This window comes from Cervus canadensis, chromosome Y, assembly GCF_019320065.1.
Source record: "Cervus canadensis isolate Bull #8, Minnesota chromosome Y, ASM1932006v1, whole genome shotgun sequence".
In the NCBI taxonomy this organism is placed as follows: domain Eukaryota; kingdom Metazoa; phylum Chordata; class Mammalia; order Artiodactyla; family Cervidae; genus Cervus; species Cervus canadensis.
Genome location: NC_057420.1, coordinates 7363604 through 7382057, shown reverse-complemented (window position 1 = coordinate 7382057; position 18454 = coordinate 7363604). Strand labels below are relative to the sequence as shown.

The window sequence follows — 18454 nt, the reverse complement described above, 5'->3', positions numbered from 1 at the left end:
GAGCTGTGGTCCCTCTTTGCGTTTGTGCCCTGTGCCACGCATGTGTGTGTACATACACATGTGGGCTTGTGTCACCTGTGTTAAGGTGGGTCTGTGTGTGTGTGTGTTTCTGGCCCAGGTCATTAGAGCCCAAAGGCCCTTGTTTTCTGGTTCTCTGAAGGAATGCACAGGTAATGGAATCATGCGAACGTGACTGGTACTGTGAAGCTGCCCAAGGTTATGGGAGAATGTGGAACACAGGCGCAGGTCACTCAGCTGTCCACGGCGAGCACATCCAGGCCTGCCCGACGCTCTGCAGGTCGGTCCGTGTCATGAACAATGCCAAGATTTTGTTAACCTTAAGGGCAAGTCACAGAGTTAGAAGTCCAAGCTGACAGGATTGTCGAGGCAGTGAGAGAACATAACTGGGAAAAAGAACGCCGAGTGCTTACCAAAATTCATGTTCCTTGGCAAGAAAGCCTGTACTTCTGCATAAGTGTAAGTCTCCTCTCAGGGATGTGACTGTGAACATTGGACGTGTGTTCACATGCATGCATAGAAACGCCTGCCAGTAAACGTGTGAGTGTGAGCACCCAGAGGAATCCAGCCTAGGGAATGGAACAATGGACAGTGGAAACATGAAGGTTCTCATGAAAGGGACATAGACTCTTGCCAGCAGAAGCAGTTAAGCTAGGGAATCATGCCCCGTGATCTCACTGATTTAGAAGTTTCTACATGGAAATAGATGCTTGCAGCCAGGACCCATGGCAGAAAGCGAGGCAGGAGGAAATGACCTGGGGGCGATCTGTGAGTGCCGAAGAGCCGAGACACAGATTGGGCTGCAGTCCCAGGCACAGAAACCACGGTGGGTGAGCAGACAGCCCTTTGGACACCCAGCTACAAAGGCCTTTGCATCCTTCTCAAGTGCAGGGCACTCTGCATGTCCTGGCCAGGAACATGAGCACCCCTTGCCTTTTCTAAGGTTTCAGAGGTGCAGTGGCAGTGGAGCATAAGCACGTGCTACCTGCAGAATCTTCCAGTGTGAAACGTCACTCTTTGTACTCTTGGCAGAACACACATATCGAGTATGAGGACTATAGGAAGGATGGTTTAGGTTGATCATCTTGCTTCTCGCGGCCACACAGGTTTGGGCCACTGGGTAGGATTGGATGTGTTCTCACCTGAAGAACAGAACGTCTTTGAAAGGGGCTCGATATGGTAAACAGCCATCATTCAGGCCTCCGGCACCGGTGTGTCGTGGAACTCAACGTAGTGGTGTCCTGACCCTCTCACTGTCCAGCATTCCAGGAACGTTCAGGGATTCCGTCACGTCAGGAGACCGTGATCCGTTTCTCCCGCTGTGCAAGGTGGGGCCATGCCGGCAGAGTTACGTACAGCGTTCATGTCTGCCCTGCGAGGGAGGGAGTGTGCCGGGCCCCTTCTGCGGTTCAGCAGTGACAACCCGCCATGGGCTTTCCAATGTGACAAAGCACTCTCTGCCCCTGTGTCCAGAACAGTTTGATCTGCCATGGGTGCGACTGACTGAGGAGGAGATGAGCTTGCCTTCACTCCATGTTTAAGCATCTCTTCTGAGTGCTGGTGTCCGGAGAATGGGAGAAGCCCACAGCACCACTAAGAGAGCCAGAGACACACAGACAGCAGCCCCTGGTTCACCGACAGCAGGATCGGCAGAAACAGTGCTATGTGAGAAGCATAGACAAAGAGACAAACAGAGAGATCTCTGCCCTATGGCTCTGCTGCCCCTGAACAGTGGAGGTCAAGTGTAGTAAATCTTGGGCTTTGTACACACTCCCCTACGATCTGGACAGCAACAGGTTCCTGTCCCATGGAGGAAAGTATCCAGTCACTTTACCTTCCTGCCTATCCTTTGGATACTCGGCGAAAGCACCCAGGCATTGAGAGTCCCGTGGGACACAGGAGTGTGCGGTTTACATTGTGGAGCGAGAACACATGGCTTGAATTTCCAGATGCCAATTGAATGCCATCGCCTGGGGTAGAAGCAGATGCAATAGCCGTGCCTTCCATGCAGCCGAGTGGCGCCACGTGGGGGCGCCGGAGGCCAGGAAGTGGGAAAGCGACCATCTGGACCAGGGGCCTGTCCATCAGGGTGCCGCCCACTCCGCTCTCTGCCTTAGGTCTAGATTTGGCCCAGCAGCCTGAGCGTGTCTCAGAGCAGACGAAGTTCTCGTGTTGGGATGATCTCCGTGCACCTTCTCCTGGCCTCTCCGGAACCCCATTCGTCAGCCTCGGGCCACCTGCCACACGCCAGGCCCCATCTGCCGACCATTCCTCTCTCACCCTGCCCTAAAGAGCTAGCGAGCCCCACCTGGTTACTGCAGCCCGGGCCGCCTTTGCGCACCACTTGCAGTGCTATTATTTCTGGGACCTTCGCACCTGCCCCGGCTCGGGGTCACAGCCAGGTCCAAGAGGATCATGAGAGGCTGCCAGAAGCAGACTGGAGCATCCCTGGACTCCGGATATTCTTAGCTGGGAGACCGGGTGCTCACGGGGCAATGGCCACGGGGCCTGCCGTCCGGATATTGCGCACGGCTGGGACGATGCAGCCACAAGGTGGCACACAAGGCGAAAGTGTCACCCTCTACGTGGTGGAGGTGTTGCAGGATCATGGGGCCCTGGTGGACAGAGACGACGTGGGGATCCCATGAAATGCTATTGCTGGCGGAAGACGTCATGGAGGACGTGAAGGTTGTGGCAGATGAGGAGCAGGAAGAGGGGTTCTCCCAGGAGCTGGTGGAGAAGACAGTAGAGGAGCAGGGCCTGCAAAGACTCGGGAGCCCAAGTGAGTGTCTGGCCCTAGATGAGCTACAGGCACTGGCCAGCCTGCAGGTGGAACTGAGTTCCCGGGGTGAGGTTAACTGCTGGGCCTCCGTTCGGTTCACGTGCATGAACCATCTGAGCAGGAAGCGTCACTTAGCTCGGAGAAGCGCCATCATCCAGGGCATCCGTGGCTTCTGGGCCAGAGATGTATTCTACTTGCTGCTCCTCAGTGTCCGCCTCTTAGGTGGCGGAGATGGAGGAGGAGGAGCAAGCAGTGGGGCAGAATCAGGAGGATGTGAAGGGGACCGTGGTGGCGTCACAGGAAGGGTGCCGGAGGCCCCTGAGGGAAGTGTGGTCCAGGCCAGAGGCATGTTCCAAAGGCACAGTTGAGTAGAGTCTGGGCAGAGCCACACCTGTAAGTGTCACAGCCATGACTCTGGGTTTGTCCTTCAGGCCTGTGTCTGTGCAGGACCAGTAGCCAAGGCCTCTAGGTCAGAAATGACCAGAGAAAGTACACTAGAGCAGCTAGTGCAGACATTTATTGTGGTAATTGTGGATGATCCCCGGAAATAGCTGAGACATGGGAGTCTCGCACACACACAGACAGACACACACAGAGATACACACACATTCAGACACACATAGGAACACAGACACACCCCAGTGTCTTTCAGATACGGGGGTCACAAGGACTGCAAGTCCTAAGCATGTTACCAGCGACATGCCACTGCCCAGCAAACGCGGGACTGTAGGTGGGTATTAGAGGTCAGAAATAGCCCCTGGTTTCGAGATGCAGGTCACCTGAGCTGCAGAACAGCCTAAGGAAGCCGGAGCCACGAGAGTGTCTGGTGGTATTGCAGGGCCTGAAGACGTCAGTGGCGACCGGGCAAGTGGGAGTGCCCAGCATCCTGGCGGATGCCTGTTCTACTGTCATTCTCCAGGCCAGACTAGGGCTGTTGCTCCTGGCTCTACTTGGTCTGGCCTGTGCCCTTAATTTCTCCTTGACCTAAAGCAGATTGTGAACCGCCCTCACGTGTCTGTCATAATCAGCACCCAGGATGAAGATTTTCTTAGCTACATGATGGACTTCAAAGTCAGTGAGGGAGGCTGAGGATGGGTGGGCTTGGCACATGACAGGGATCTGGGGAATGTGTTATGCATGGGCCTCTTCTGTGAGAATTCGGAGAGGCGTCATGGAGGCTGTTAATGCCTGCCTGGGAGACAAGCTGAGGCGCCTAGAAGCTTGCAACATTTGCCGCCTCCCTGTGCAGGCAGATTTAGGTGCGGAGCCATCCACAGTGCCGCTGAAAGCTGATCTTCTCCTTTCAGGACAACCCGTACTTCTGGAGCACGGTGATCGTTAAGGAATATTACCTTGAAATCACTGTAAACATGGCCCCCTGGGTGGTGAGTGTGGGTGTCCAAGGAGGCCGGGGTGGGGGTGGATGCTTCAGCTGCGGCATGCGCCCTTGTCTGCGCTGTCTCTCTACAGGGCATAGGGTACGTCGGTCTACTCCAGTCCACTGGTTCTGGGACTTTGAACGCGGAGCACCCAGCCGCAGGCCGGACCCCAGGAACCTTAACTTTCTCAATTGGCTGTCAGGCCACAACTGTCCAGAATCGAACAGGATTGCTGAGGTGGGTTTGGTTAGGGCGCATGCAGAGTTGGCGATTGATGTTGGAGCTCTTGCCTTCTCATGGGAGGGTTGGGGCCTGGTCAGCCCCGGGCTGACCTTGCTCATATTGCCATCAGATCAAAGGCCAGGACGTGTGGGATGATGCCCTGAAGTACTACCCCAGGGAGGAAATTTGTGCCATGAGAGGTAGCTGACAGAAACACAGATGATGAGGTGGTCTGCAGGGGGGCCCCGAGGGAACAGCCGTGTAGAGGCTGGGGCATGGTCCTTTCCCAGAAGGGGATCCTCAGGTTCAGGCAAGCTGGCTGCGGAGGCTGGGTTTGGGTCATGCATGTAGCAGGTGACGTGCTGAAACTGGAGGCTTGGGGACTCGGTGTGGCCATGAGTGAAGCAAGTCTCCCTTCAAGCAGCTGTGGTTTCAGTGCCAGAGTCATTGGTGATTCTGCTCCAGGCAGGGTGAATGACGTCTGCCTGTCAGAGTCATCCTTCTTTCAATCTGGCCATCCCCGGCCTCCTGCTGCTCAGAGAGTTTTCGATTGTCTGGGTCCTTCCCTCCCGCCCCTGCTCCTGGGATAGCCTATGACTGTAAGGGCGCCCTCCCTGGGCTGCCAGTGCACCTGAGTGCTGACTGTGGGGTCTTGTTGAATTTCCACATCCACCACTCGCTGTCTCACCGTTACCACGCAGGCCGCGCTGGAACTGGCTTCAGGCCGGCTTGGGATATTTGTTACTTTTGTTTTCATTGCTTTATTCCTCACTTGGCACCTTGCTTTGGTTTTGTTTCCCAGTTTCTGAATAGGAAATGCAGGAACCATCTGGAGGAAGTGTCAGATTTCTTCCACACCATCTTCCAACCACACAAGAAAAGATTCTACATATGGACATCACCAGATGGTGAATACAGAAATCAGATTGATTATATTCATTACAGTCAATGATGAAGAAGCTATATAGAGTCAGCCAAAACAAGACCAGGAGCTGCCTGTGGCTCAGATCAAGAACTCCTTATTGCCTAATTCAGACTTGAATTGAAGAAAATAGGGAAAACCACTGGACCATTCAGGTATGGCCTAAATCAAATTCCTTACAATTATATAGTGAAAGTTACAAGTAGATTCAAGGGATTAGATCTGATAAACAGAGTGCCTGAAGACCTATGGATGGAAGTTTGTGACAATGGACAGGAGGCAGGGATCAAGACCATCCACAAGAAAAAGAAAGGCAAAAAAGCAAAATAGCTACCTGAGGAGGACTTAAAATATCTGTGAAAAGAAGTGAAAAGCAAGGGAGAAAATGGAAGATACACCCATTTGAATGCATTCCACAGAATAGCAAGGAGAGATAAGAAAGCCTTCCTCAGTGATCAATGCAAAGAAATAGAGGACAGCAATAGAATAGGAAAGACTAGAGACCACTTCAAGAAAATTAGAGATACCAAGGGAACACTTCATGCAAAAATGGGCACAATAAAGGACCTAAATGGTATGGACTTAACAGAGCAGATGATGGCAATACACAGAAGAACTATACAAATAAATAAAAAATAAAATAAAATAAATCATGACCTCGATAATGACAATGGTATGATCATTCACCTAAAACCAGACATCCTGGAATGTACTGTCAAGTGGGCCTTAGAAAGCTTCACTATGAACAAAGTGGAGGTGATGGGATTCCAGTTGAGCCTGATCCCAAACTGTGGCAGGCATGTTGAAGATGATGGCAATCTTCTTCAAAAGGACTTGTGTACATACTCTTGTATTCAGTACACCTGACTCTGCAGCAGGCCACTGTTGACCAAGCCTTTTCTGGAGCCTCCTGGACGCTCACAGGGAAATCTGGCTCCATCTCATATGGGGACACTGTTCAATTCTCCTGGCTCCTGGTGTACCAGTTTTTGTTTCTACCCTCCAAGAGTCTATTTCCCTGGTCCTGTGTAAGTTCTGTAGTCAACTCCCATTGGCCTCCAAAATCAAAGGGGTCCTCAGTCCTTTTACAGATCCCCAGTTTGGGAAATGTTTGGGTCCTAGAAATTTCTTAACAGTGTTAGAATTTCTTTGGTACAATTGTTCTGCAGTTTGTGGTTCATCTGCTCGATCATTCTATGGTCAGTAACACTGCATGACCCTGGTCTGTTGCACTCAGAACCCCTGCCCCCATGGCAGGCCACTGGTGACCCATGCTTCTGCAAGAGATACTCAAAGGCAGCTCTGGCTCAGTCTCCATGAGGATCTCTGGGTCATGATGTGCATAAGGTTTTTGTTTGAATCCTCCAAGTATGTCTGGAGAATATGGAGTTTGTTTCTAAATGTGATTTTGCCCCTCCTTCAGTTTTGCTAGGGCATCTCCTTTACCCTTTTATGTGTATCCTTTTTTTGGTGGGATTCAACAACCTCCTGCTGATGGTTGTTCAACAGCGAGTTGAAGTTTTGGAGTTCTCAAAGGACAGGATGAGCATATGTCCTTCTACTCCACAATTTTAAAAGACTAGTACCACCCATAAGAAATGTCTTAGACATGGTCATTAAAAAAGAATTCAATACACAGCACAAGTTCAAGAAGGCAATTTCAAGAGACACATTTCAATCACACCCCAGATCAAATTCAAGGGAAGTCATGATGCTCATTTTCCTTGAGGGAGTCCACATTTATGAAGAAACACTGTGGGGAAAGTTGATTAGTAGCCACCGTGTCTTGGGTCCTCTGGATGACAGTTGCAATTCTCTGTTCAGTGCTTCTATGCTACAGGTGTGTCAGAGACCCACGGACTGGGTCTTTTCCACAGGAAAGTTTAGAGAGGAAGGCGGCCCCAAGATGACTGAGAAATAGGATGGGGAGACCCCTTTTTCTCCCACAATTCATCATAAGATCATTTAAATGCTGAGAAACTTCCACAAAATAACTTGTGAAAGCTGGCACAAGACACTGGGACCCGGAAAGGCAGCCCATTCTCTTCGAAAGGAGATAGGACAAAATATAAAAGACAAAAGGAGAGAGAAAACAGGTATGAAGACCTATCCTGAGGAGGGAGTCATTAAGGAGAAGTTTTGAAACAATAGGGAACCCTCTCACAGGTTGGTCTGAGGGGAGATTTGGAAGCTCAGAGGGCAAAATAAATGGGAAAGAGAGAAAAAACAAAACAAAACAAACAAACAAACAAAAAAAAAACCAAAACAACAACAAAAAACACAGAATATGTGCCTAACTGAAACTGCCAGCAGAGAAGAAGCCCAGACACTCACATCAACCACCAACAAGTGGTGAGGCATGGTCTGCATCATCAGTGCTTAGGGTAAGCACCGGGCCTGAATGCCCTGAGGGCACTCTGAGGGAGCTAAGGTGAGATAGCAACCCAAACCATGGATTGCCAGAAAGAAAAAAAAAAAAGTGGGGGGAGGAGATAGAGAGAACTTTCCATGAAAGGTTCTAACTCGCAGCCTGGCCCACTCAGAAAAAAGGGTTGAGGGATACCAAACAAAAGCTAGCTATATGCATACAGACCCCTTACCTGTGCCAGTGGCAGGGAGGCAGGCTTGCAAGATCAAGAGCCAGAAGGCAAGGGGCAATCTCTGCTGAAGAGACTGGCATCCTCCACCAAACTATGAGCAGGCTCCCAGTTGCTAACCACATCTTCCTGGGATCCTAGATGGCTGACAATTGCCAGGAGGGTCACAGCCTGAGATCAGCTCCCTGAAGAGACACAGGGCACACCTGAGATGGTGGTTTCACAGCACTTCCAGACAACTGAGTGACTGAGACCATGGAGGTGATTAAGATTTACAACCCACCTGGGAAAGTGCACTTGCCAAGCACCTGATTATCAAGGTTGCTCAGATCTGGGAAGGGAAAATGCACACACACACAAGCGATCAAGTGAGTCAGTGCCCTTGCGGAATACCTGAGAACCTGAACCTGAGTGGATTAGTCGTGGGAAATGCACAAAATGCAGGGCCAGCTTTGGACGGTACCCCTGAAGTGCACCCTGGAGACTGAGCAGTGTAGGCCTGGAAAGCATAACCATGAGCTGGGGCAAATCCAGTGTATTCTATACAGTGCAAACACTACCCACACATGTCAGTGATGTTTGTTGGCAGTGTCCCTCCCTCCCCAAAACTGAACAAGTGAGCTTAAATAAGTGACCACCTTTGCCCCTTGTATCAGGGAGGAAATTAGACACTAAAGAGACTTGGAAACAGAGGAAGCCAAAATAAACAAAGAAGAGGGAACCACTCTGGAAGTGACAATTGCCAAAGATTAAAAGCCTGTAGTTAACATTGACTAAGAATTGGAGGGGTCCTATAGGCTTTGAGAACAAGTATAACCTGGAACAAGGAATCATCTGAAACTGAACTGACTCCACACTGCCCACAACAGCTCCAGATAAATTCCTAGATATATTTTTATTATTATCACTTCTTAATTTTTTTTAAATTTTAAGTTCTTTATTACACCTTTAATTTTCACTTCTATAACTACTACATTGCAAAAAAAGACCCTATTTTTAAAGTAAATTAATGCATATATTGGGTATACACACACACACACACACACACACATATATATATATATATGTTATAATTTGTGTGATTGATCTTCTTTGTATTTTTAATGTTGCATTTTGAGCCTAATCTCTACTCTAGGTTTTTAATCTGTTCTTTTTGGCATTTTTTATCCATTTCATACATTTAAGTATCCATTTTCACTTAGGGATTTGATTACGGGCTTGATTGCTCTCTCCCCTTTTGATTCTCCTTTTTCTTCCTCAGTTCAATTCAGTCACTCAGTCGTGTCCGACTCTTTGCGACCCCATGAATCACAGCATGCCAGGCCTCCCTGTCCATCACAAACTCCTGGAGTTTACTCAAACTCATGCCCATCGAGTTGGTGATGCCATCCAGCCATCTCATCCTCTGTGGTACCCTTCTCCTCCTGCCCCCAATTCCTCCAAGCATCAGGGTTTTTTCCAATGAGTCAACTCTTCACATGAGGTGACCAAAGTATTGGAGTTTCAGCTTCAGCATCAGTCCTTCCAATGAACATTCAGGACTGATCTCCTTCAGGATGGACTGGTTAGATCTCCTTGCAGTCCAAGGGGCTCTCAAGGATCTTCTCCAACACCACAGTTCAAAAACATCAATTTTCCCTTGGACTGCAAGGAGATCCAACCAGTCCATCCTAAAGGAGATCAGTCCTGGGTGTTCATTGGCAGGACTGATGCTGAATATGAAACTCCAGTACTTTGGCCACCTCATTATCTTCTATCAATCAGAAATTTCCAGATCATGGATCTCTGGCTTTAGTTTTCATCAAATTTATAAATTTTGGAGCATTAATTCTTTTCTCTCTCTCTCTCTCTCTCTCTCTCTCTCTTTTCCATTTATTTTTATTAGTTGGAGGCTAATTACTTGACAATATTGTAGTGGTTTTTGTCATACATTGACATGAATCAGCCATGGATTTACATGTGTTCCCCTTCCTGATACCCTCTTCCAGCTCCCTCCCCATCCCACCCCTCTGGGTCTTCCCAGTGCACCAGCCCTGAGCACTTGTCCCATGCATCCAACCTGGGCTGGTGATCTGTTTCACCCTTGATATTATACTTGTTTCAATGCTATTCTCTCAGAACATCCCACCCTTGCCTTCTCCCATAGAGTCCCAAAGTCAGTTCTGTGTATCTGTGTCTCTTCCTGTTGCATATAGGGTTATCATTACCACCTTTTAAAATTCCATATATATGCATTAGTATACTGTATTGGTTTTTATCTTTCTGGCTTACTTCACTCTGTATAATGGGCTCCAGTTTCATTCATTTCATTAGAACTGATTCAAATGAATTTTTAATGGCTGAGTAATATTCCATGGTGTATATGTACCATAACTTCCTTATCCATTCGTCTGCTGATGAGTTATCTAGGTTGCTTCCATGTCCTGGCTATTATAGACAGTGCTGCAATGAACATTAGGGTGCATGTGTCTCTTTCAGATCTGGTTTCCTTGGTGTGTATGCCCAGAAGTGGGATTGCTGGGTGACATGGCAGGTTTTGTTTTTTTTTTTTTCTTCCAGTTTTTTAAAGGAATCTCCACACTGTTCTCCATAGTGGCTGTACTAGTTTGCATTCCCAACAACAGTGTAAGAGGGTTCCCTTTTCTCCACACCCTCCCCAGCATTTATTGGATAGTAGAATTTTGGATAGTAGCTATTGTGACTGGCGTGTAATCGTACCTCACTGTGGTTTTGATTTGCATTTCTCTGATAATGAGTGATGTTGAGCATCTTTTCATGTGTTTGTTAGCCATGTGTATTTATTTTGGGGAGAAATGTGTGTTTATTTCTTTGGCCATTTTTTGATTGGGTCATTTATTTTTCTGAACTTGAGCTTCAGGAGTTGCTTGTATATTTTTGAGATTAACCCTTTGTCTCTTGCTTCATTTGCTATTATTTTCTCCCATTTCACCTTGATTATAGTTTCTTTTGTTGTGTAAAAGCTTTCAGTTTAATTAGGTCCCATTTGTTTATTTTTGCCTTTATATTTTCGGAGGTGGGCCATAGAGGATCCTGCTGTGATTGATGTTGAAGAGTGTTTTGCCTATGTTCTCCTCTAGGAGTTTTATAGTTTCTGGTCTTAAATTTAGATCTTTAATCCATTTTGAGTTTATTTTTGTGTATTGTGTTAGAAAGTGCCCTATTTTCATTCTTTTACAAGTGATTGACCAGTTTTCCCAGCACCACTTGTTAAAGAGGTTGTCTTTTCTCCTTTGTATATCCTTGCCTTCTTTGTCCAAGATAAGGTGTCCATAGGTAAGTGGATTTATCTCTCGGCTTTCTATTTTGTTCCATTGAAATATATTTCTGTCTTTGTGCCTGTACCATACTGTCTTGATGACTGTGGCTTTGTAGTAGAGTCTCAAGTCAGGCAGGTTAATTAACAAAATGTCTTCATCAAAGGAGAGCGCTTAGACTTATAAATTTGCATTTAAATGCTTTGCCATGGTGGCATCATTTATGTAGCAATATCAAACAGCATGAAACAAATCAGAACATGGCTTGGAATTATAGTCCTAACTTATCTGATTTCATAATAATTTTAGAGTCTTTCCTTTAAAAACCAATAGCTCAAAGACTTAGATTTTTTCCATGGAATAATCCTCTATTTGGCATAATAGCTCTCTCTCCTGGTTTCCAGAAAAACATGTATAAAAGCACTATATCTACAATAATCATTCCTAATTTTTAAATTTAGGTAAACTAAACCCACCACATAACTATGAAATTAGATGAAATAATTGAACTAAAAGACCAACTTAAAATACACAAATGAAAATTGTCTAGGTTTGACCAGAAAAGTTACTTGCAAGCTACTGTTTTGAAATGCCTTCTATGTGATTGCAAGACAATTAACCAGCCATATGCAGCCTTTGCACATGGCCTGGGACATAGGAAAAGGAATAAAATAATAATGTTTACTCTAAAATTAATGGGGTCATAGAGTAGGGATAAAAAAATAATTACTAGATAAAATTTTTCTTAAGAGAAGCTACATAAATTTTAAATTTCCCAAAAAACTGAAATTCATTGTAAGAAGAAAAGTAAGAAAATATTAATAGTTTCTCTTTGCTGGTGTTATGATTGATAACAATTATACTTGTGTATCATTTTCATATAAGAATCTAAAAACAGTCTAGTGATTTTTTCTAGCATAGTACATCAATATATCCTGCTTTATAGAGAGTAAATTTTACTCCTGCTTTAGGAGGAGGAAAAAAAAAAGAAAAAAAAAACAAAAAACTTCATATGTGACACTTTACCATATGCCAGTCTCAGTTTGAAGTCTATTTTTGTATTCTTAATCTTCTATCCCTGGGTCGGGAAGATCCTCTGGAGAAGGAAATGACAACCCATTCCAGTACTTTTGCCTGGAAAATCCCATGGATGGAGGAACCTGGTAGGTTACAATCCATGGGGCCACAAAGAATTGGACATGATTGAGGGACTTCACTTTTCACTTTAAACTTCTATGCAGTTATTCCTATTTTAGAGGTGAAGAAATTGAAGAACATAGGGTTAAGTTAATTTACCCATCGTCAAAGGCAAAAAAATGATAAAGCGGAGATTCTAATCCAGTTATCTATCTGTAGCATTTGCGGGCTTCAGCATCACGTTCTAATGCTTTCCATCACAAGTCTCATTCAGAGAACTAAGAGAAGAGTTCAGGAGTTCTGAGGTGTAGTGGCTAATAATCTCCTGTCTCCATGTTATCTAAATCAGCCATCTTTGCCTGTGTGAAAGGATTCTGACTCTTCAGGCTAGATATTTACTTCCTGACTCATCACAGCTATAGAGGCAGGCTCTGTTTTCAGACTGTTTGTGTTCAAATCCCAAAGAGTCATGTCATGGATGTATCTTTACATTCAAAAGAGAGAAAATTCCCCCAATTTTTGGTTTGTTTTGTTTTTTACTACTCTAGCACCATACCAAGTTCTCAAGGAAAGTATGCAAAGCATGTGTTCATACTCTTTTTTTTTTTTTTATAATAAGTCTGGGGTTGAGGATCAAGTATGTCTACAAAGAACTAGATCACGGAGCGAAAGGAAGACCAATGTTCATTCACCCCTCCATAGTGAGTCTCGGTCTCTCTCCCAATCTTTAACCTCTGAATCTTACCTCTTTGTCTACAGGGTAAGAACTCAGTAGGTCTTAGAAAAAGACCTCTTGTACCTAAGGCTCAAAGCAAGACATTTAGAAAATAATTCTCAACTGCAAGCAACTCAGTACTCACAATGTGGCCAATGTTAGAAGCCTCAGTGGTCAAACATGTCAACACAGCACAAAAGAAAAGCATCGTGTGAGTACCTAGAATCCATCTCAGATTACAAGGAAGTTTAAAGAGATTGTGTTAACCCAGTAAGTTTTCCTAAATTTCTCCCAAGCAATTGCTCTAATCATAACAGAAGGTGCTCAAAGATCCTGACAGGCAGCAGTTACAAAGTCGACATCAGGCTGATGGGCCACCTGTTGCAAGGTAGGAGACAAGATTAAGTGTGAATGGAATCAACTTTGTTTATTAAGCAACAAAAGAGACATATATCATAACAGTCAGTACAATCACCTCAAAGGATTAACTACAGACCAAACTACTCAGTTCCTGTTTGCTTCTGTTAACCCCTCCTTCACATCTAATACATATCTAAGAGGGATCTCTGTCATTTATCATCTGTACTGTGATAAAAATAACATCTAAAAATGGTGAGCATGTTTTTGTGTTTATTCTTATTGCACATTTCAGGAGCCACGGTCCTGAGTTATCACTGGCCCTCTGTTGTGGTCCTTTAAAGGACCAGAACCTGATGGTTTAGGGTCAATGATAAGAAAGTGAAAGTGAGAATGAAGCTAATATTCTCCGGTTTTCACAGGGAACAAATAAAACCCTAGAACAGGTCTTGAACCATTCACAAAGCCACAGGTGCCCTCTCGAGGAGGTCTTGAAAGCTAGGCAGGAGAGTGAGCTCGTCGGGTTTCCACACTCCAGAGAATTAGCCATAGGGAGGAGAAAGAGAGAGAGAGAGAGAAAGACACCAGGATCCAAGTCTCTGGTGGAGCAAGGGTGATTTAATGATTTTTGTGAATATATATAGACTGTTGTACAGGAATTATTTTCGACAATGATAAAGATCAGAAAACCAAACGTACAGCAACCGTTAGCAAGGGAACCAGGGATTAACAATGGTCATAAGGTCAGGAGACAATCTATATCTCAAGAAAAATGATCTAGACTAAGCAGTTGAGTTGTAAGGAGAACGTTTACTGAAGGAGATTCATGCATGTCTCATCCTATGACCTCAGTCCTGGGAATGGTGTGCCATTCTGCTTATTTCTGTTGCCAGAAACTAATAAGGAAAAGAGGATTTATGAGAAACAACATGTAGGAATCCTCCAGTTAAACATTCCCTGACAATTCCCCCTTATTTATTTATTATATTTGTAAAGGGTTCCAATCAATTTAGTTTCTTTAGTTTTAACAATTTTTGCATAAAGTCAATGGTAAACAACAAATATCATTGTCAAGACAATCATCAAGGTTACAGTTCCAAACCCAATGCTGTGAGTAATGCTCTGAAAACATCCGTGTGGGTCTAGCCTAGATAAATGATCAGCTAGTTGTTCAGTTAAGTTTCCAAATTAGTGGAAGAGGGAAGATTTTTATAAAAGATTCCAAAGATTTTTTTTTAATAATTGTACTTTCAGAGAGGGTTATCATTTATGTTTTGTAAATGAAATTTGATTTGTTCCCCGTTGTAGTCACTATGATTGATTTGAACAGGAGTAACAGAAACATGAGTAGAATTCCAACCACATTTTAGTATCACCTGTTTTTGTAGATCTATTAATTGATCTCCAACTCATTTGGCGACTCTTTATAGTTCCTGTATTTAATCTTGAATATAGTCATCTATCCAAGCCTGAGTGGCCCATATAGCCTGAATACCTTTAGTCCAATTTTGAATAAAAATATGTATTTAAATTGAGGTTTGTAAAGCAATGCCAGCAATGGCAGCAGTGGTATAAATTGCTATTAACTCCAAAATGCCAAGAATCAGCCATCCAATGAATCATTTAGATTGCCAGAGCAGTTTAGTAAGTAACCAGGAAGCAAGTTCAGCCATGAGGCCATTTTCCCAGGGCTGCTGGTGATTTATTGGTAACCACAGACTACATCGAGATCAAAAAATTAAAAGGGATTCATTTCTTAAGGAAACAGAAGAGTTAAGTCAAGTATATAATTTGCAATTTATACAAGTTACAGAATATAATGTCTTATTGAATTGTAAACTCCCTATAGTTACAACAAAAGGAAGGGGAACACAAGCTTGTATGAAATATGCTTCATTATAATGATAGAAATAGTTTACTATGCCGATGATTGGTCTTTGTGAAATGTCTAGTCCAAGTCCCAAGTTCTTCAGTGCTCGCACCAAGTTTCCAGAAGGCTCATTGTTCAGGACCAATCTGTTTATCAAGGACAATTCCAGGACGGAGAAGGGGGTGGGGAGCAATTCCACCGTCAAGCCACCCAAGAAGTCCTTTGTAGTAGTAGTCAAATGCTCCATTGTAGTGTTAGTAACCTTATAACAATAATATCATTTGAGCAGTAAGATAACCATATACCATGGGGTCCCAAATCAACAATGGTGTAATTGGCCACAAACATTAATTTCTCTGATTTAGCTTGGCATCTATCTCAATAAACAGTGGTATATTTAAAGTCTTTATGAGTAAACCCTTTACATTCTAACTTTTATGCTTTTCCTAGAGTTTTGGTAGTATTGACATAGTTTTCATAAAAGGACAGGGCAGTAAACAGCCCAAGCAGTGTGTGGAAGTTCCTTTTTGGAGGCAGGATGAAAGCCCATGCTTGTCGACTATCATTAATATATAAGTTTGTTGGGCCCATGCATAAAGGAAGGATATCATAGCCTAGAGAAATGTTAATTAGTCTTCCTTCTTCCTCAGGATGAGAAGACCCCTCCAAGCTCCAAGGAGGGGGCATATGTGTTTAGTCATTAGTGGATACAATTGGTCCTATATCTGTCCATTCTACAAGCTACAATAAAAAGGGGGGTTAGGTATATAAGCCCAATAAGTGTGATCAGTCAAGTCAGCCTGAGCGGGGGAAGCAAAAGGAAGTAAAGCAAGCATAGTGACAAAAAAAAATATTTTCAGGATTCCCAGGCATTACCTTTTGAGAAATCAGATTTTCACCTTGATTAGTAAGGGTTTGTATTTGTCTCCAAGTAGGGATATCATAAGGTCGATGACATCTAGTGTGGCGTTTTTTGAAAATTTTTAAAGCCACCATGGCTTGTACTGAAATTTCTTCCTCCTGGGGTTTTTGTTGTTTCATCTTTAGTTTGAATGCTGGAGGCCCCTTTAAGTTGAAGCTTCCAAAGAAGAAGTCATGTGAGTTCATTGTACCCATCTGGAGAAATACAAGCATACCCCTTTCCCTGTAAGATTAGTTTCCTAGACTTCCATTGATAAGTTAACCTGTCTTAATACCAAATGGGCAGAGAAGGGAGGTGTCCTTCAATGCCTCAAAATGTTTTTCTGCTTTTTCAAAATATCTCCTTGTGGTAAGTTTAAAAAACTTAAAACAAATAAAGCTATATTAACAATAGTTATAGGCTTAAAAAATATATTGCATTGGAATCTAGTAAAGTCTGCCCTGGATAAGGAAGCTAAAAGTGTTCCTGTGTATTCCCCCTTTTTAATTTTATTTTATTTTTTTAATTTGTAGTTTCAGTGTGCGATGTGTTTGTTTAACTATGTCTTGTGTTTGTGGATTAAGAAATGTTTATAATCTGTTTAATAGAGAAAAAAATGTAAAAATTGTTTGACTGTCTAGATATATAGGCAGGGCCATTGTCTGATTTTATATAATTAGGTGTTCTCATTACTGCAAAGTAAGGTAACAAGATGGTTATACCAGGTCTTGTAGCTTCAACTTGGAGACATGTGGCCCATATAAAAGAAAATTTGTATCAATTGAGACATGTAAGAAGGAAGAGGAAGAAAGTTTAGGACAGTGAGTTTCATTCATTTGCCATAAAACTCTCTTCCATTTGCCATAAACCTTTTTTACATTTTTGTATTCATCACTCTATTTGCTATTCTTTATACCTTTTTATTAAAAACATACATCTTACTTTTTTTTAGCAACCATGAACTGTCTTGTATATTAGCATTTTATAGATTGGTGAATATATTTATTATACTATATTATATTATATATCACAATATATATTTATATACATATATTATATAATATATTTATTAATAGTCTAAAATATCTTTAATTTTTCTATAAGAAAATCTTTCTTAAGAGGAAGTTAGTATTCAGTAATTAATGTTTTAAAATCTTACTTTATTTGAAATGACCTATTTAATAAATTTTTATTATTTAGTTTAGTACAACTCTAGAAATTTAAGTTAACCCAATCCTAAGAGATTATTTTAGATAGACATTTCTAAAATACAATTATTTTTAATAGAGTTTATATAAAAATTTTTCATCTTATTTATATATGTATAAATATATTTATATATTTATTAATCTTATTTAGATAAACATTTCTAAAATATAATTATTTTAATAGAGTTTATCTAAGTTTTCATTTTATTTATATATTTATAAATATATTTATATATTTATTCATCTTATTTATATTTCATATATAAAGTTACTTTTTGTTGACAAATTTAGTTTACCTTAAACCTAGGCACAATAAAAGTATAACACAATGTTGATGGCTTAAGACATGACTTAATGAGATTAGCAAGCAAACATTATATTTAATATTAAATATTTTTCAGTTCACATGAACCTGACTTTACATAGACCTCATTTATAAGTTAACTTCATATTATCCAAAACACAAAGACACACTGAGACAAAGATAAATTTAGATAGACAAACAGGCATAGTTTTCCATTTGAAATTTAAAATATCTCCCCCGCCCCCCATTTTTTTTTTTTTTTTCTTGTTTGAGTTCTACCAGCTTGTGTATGGCTGGAGTCCCAAATAGAGTGGACTGTGTATCCCAAGCATGTGATAAGAATTAAATTCAGGTTTTCTTCCTAGGCCTGTTTTTGTTTCCCAGGAAGAATTGGAGTTTCAAAAAAAGTATTTTAACAAGTCAACTTTTTCCTAACTGCACGTGTAAGAAGAACCGGTTTTGCAATTTCAAAAAAGATTTTATTTTAATCAATTTTATCCAGAGTCTAAATAATATCATGGCCTTTCAGTGTCAAAAATGTCATTTCTCCTTTTTGTAGTCATAGTATATCATTAATGATATATGCATGAGGGCATTGATGTCATACTGGGTGTAAAGACTTGGCTACAAAATTTTGACAAATAGTGGGACTGTTAAGCATACCTTGAGGTAACACAGCCCATTGAAATATTTTATGTGGCTCGTTTAAGTTAATGGAAAGAATTGAAAAGGCAAATATAGATTTATCATAAGAGTATAAAGGAATA

General features: G+C 42.6%; 1 pseudogene; it reads left to right on the top strand.

The window, feature by feature from the left end:
* Positions 1–173: 173 nt before the first annotated feature.
* On the top strand, positions 174–4609 carry LOC122436408 (annotated as a pseudogene).
* Positions 4610–18454: the final 13845 nt, after the last annotated feature.